Raw genomic sequence first — 2,500 nt, forward strand, 5'->3', positions numbered from 1 at the left:
CTCCCGCGACCCTCCCCGCAACGGGGCAGGCGTGCTGCGTAGCAGCGCCCCCCTGCCCAGTGGCCGAGTGGCCGGCCGTGCGAGGGTGCCAAGGGCTTTCCGGGCGTTCCGGAGCTGGTGGCTGCGTCGCCGAGGCGGGTACGGAGACGGCAGGGTTTCCCCCCGCGCCCTCCCCTCTCCTCCTCCCTCTTCCGAGGCAGGAGGTTTGTGGGGGGGCCGGAGGCGCTCGGCCGTGACCGATGCCGCCTGTTGGCGCGCGAGGTTCTCTTGCCGGGTCGCGTCCCGCGCGAGCGGGCGGCCCGAGCCACGGCCCTCATCCCGGGCGCAGCGCCGGGCTCACTGAGGGAAACCCCCGGGCCCCGGGAAAGAGGCCGTGGTGATGGCGGTGGATGTCGGGCGCGCCCCCGCGGGCGGACGCTCCCCCCGATGGTGGCAGCGGGAGGAGGCACCCCTGCGGGGCCCTTCAGGTCGTTTCCCTCACCCCAGGGCCAGGTACCTAGCGTCCGCGTTTCCGCGGCCTTTCCTCGGTCGCGGAGCCGGGCGGAGGTTTAAAGACTCGGGCGGCTCGATGCGTCCCGCAGGGGTCGGGACGGGCGGGGCCAACGACGGTGGCGTTTCGGTAAGGGGCGGGAGTCTCTCCCGTGTAGGCCCTTGTCTCGGCCGCCACCGCCGCCCGCCCGCGCTCGTCCCCGCGGGACGGTCGTGCCGGGGAGGGGTCCTCCTGCCCCCCCCTTTCCGCGGTCCGGTCTCGGCGCAGCGAGACCGCGGTGCGGTCGGCCGTGCCCGGCCTGCCTTCCTCTCGAAGCGGGCGTCCCCGGCTTGGAGCGCGGGCTCCTCTGCCGCGGGGTTGGCGATTCCCCGTCGCTCCCCCTCGCCGCTGAGGCGGGGGGGGAAGGGGTTCGCCGGGAACGGCGCCTCGGGGTGCCGCGCTGCGCTCCGTTCTTGCTTCCCCGCCTCGGCGAGCGCTCTCGGTTGGTTTCCTTCCGCCAGCTGGCGTCCAGGGCGCGGTGCCCTCGGGCCCGGCGGTGGCGGCGCGACGCGCTCGGCCTGCCGATCCTTCGGCCGGTCGCTCGTCGCCGGCGGCGGCCGTCCCGGCCCCGGTGTCCCCCGTTCGTCACTTCCACGCCGCCTGTCCCTGCCGTTTCCGGGTGAAGCGGCCGCGTGCAGTCGGAGGCATTCCCCGTCCCGGTCTCCGTGCGGAAGCGCGGGGGGCGGGCGGCTGCCCTCCGTCTGAGCGCGCGTCCGTCTTTCTCCCGGAGAAGAGAGAGGAGAGGGCCGAGGCGAGAAGCGTCGACGGCGGTGGCCGGGGACAGGTGCGTGCCGTTCCGTCCCGGCGGCGGGCCTCCGTGCGAGGAGGCGGCCGTGCGGTCGGGCGCGCCGCCGTTTCGGGCTCCGGGGGCTCGCCACCTTGTGGCGTTGGCGCGGCGGCGGAGCCGCCGGCGCGTGTCGGCGAGCCACGGTGGAGGGAAGAGCCTGGCTGTCGTTAGCGCGGTGCCGCGGGGGCGGCCGTTTTTTTCCCGGTCGAGGTTGGGCAAAGTCGGGCAGGGTCGGACGTTGCCGCCGCCTCCGCGTGGAGGCCGGGCCGAGCCCGGGCGCCTGGGCCGCCTCCGAAGGGATCTCCCGAGGTGTGCTTCTCCCCCCCAGGTCCTGGGGGGGGTCGGTCGGGAGCGCGGGCTCCCCGCCCTCGCCCTTCGGAGTTTTCTCGCTCCTTTTTTTCCTTCTCCGCTTGTGTTCGTACGGTCACGCGAGGCGTGGCCTCTCCGCTGCGGCCTTGGCTGGGCTGGCGCGAGCCAGCGAGCGGGGCCGCGGGCGGTGAGGCCCATCCTCAAAAGGGGGCCGCTCCGTGTGAGCGGTCCCCAGCTCCCCCGCGCGCGTGGGGCGGTGCCGAAAGCCAGACAACTCTTAGCGGTGGATCACTCGGCTCGTGCGTCGATGAAGAACGCAGCTAGCTGCGAGAATTAATGTGAATTGCAGGACACATTGATCATCGACACTTCGAACGCACTTGCGGCCCCGGGTTCCTCCCGGGGCTACGCCTGTCTGAGCGTCGCTTGACGATCAATCGCCGGCTGAGCCGCCGCCCCTGGCAAGCAGCGAGGGGCAGCGGTGGCAGCGGCGCGGCTGGGGTTGCCTCGCAGGTCCCCGTCGGCGGGCCTTCGTCCCCCTAAATCGAGACTCGGGGAGCGCTCCGAAGCTCCCCGCTCCCGGAGCGCCTGCTGGACGGAGTTCGTCCCGCCGGGGCCGCCAGGGTGTCGTTCGGGCCGGTCGGGCCCGGCGCGGCGGTGGGGAGAGAGAGAGAAGGTGTTCGGGGGGCGAGGCGCGGGCCTCGCCCCCGGCCTCCCGCGCGGGCGGCTGTCTGCGGGTGGGTACCGCGGCGGTACCGTGCCGTGCTGCCGCGCGCGCGTGCGTGCGCCGGGGACGCGGTAACGGGTGTGGCGGGGATGGGGCGGCGTGCGCGCCTGCCCCCACCCTTCGCTTTTTCCCGTCGCGCCCGTCTCTC

The 2,500-nt window shown here is 74.5% G+C and overlaps 1 non-coding gene across 1 annotated transcript; it reads left to right on the forward strand.

The window, feature by feature from the left end:
- Positions 1-1,897: 1,897 nt before the first annotated feature.
- Positions 1,898-2,050, forward strand: LOC133628095 (5.8S ribosomal RNA). Its single transcript, XR_009820530.1, has one exon. It is a non-coding gene; the product is annotated as a 5.8S ribosomal RNA (ribosomal RNA).
- Positions 2,051-2,500: the final 450 nt, after the last annotated feature.

The sequence above is a fragment of the Colius striatus genome, chromosome 28, assembly GCF_028858725.1.
Source record: "Colius striatus isolate bColStr4 chromosome 28, bColStr4.1.hap1, whole genome shotgun sequence".
Lineage (NCBI taxonomy): Eukaryota > Metazoa > Chordata > Aves > Coliiformes > Coliidae > Colius > Colius striatus.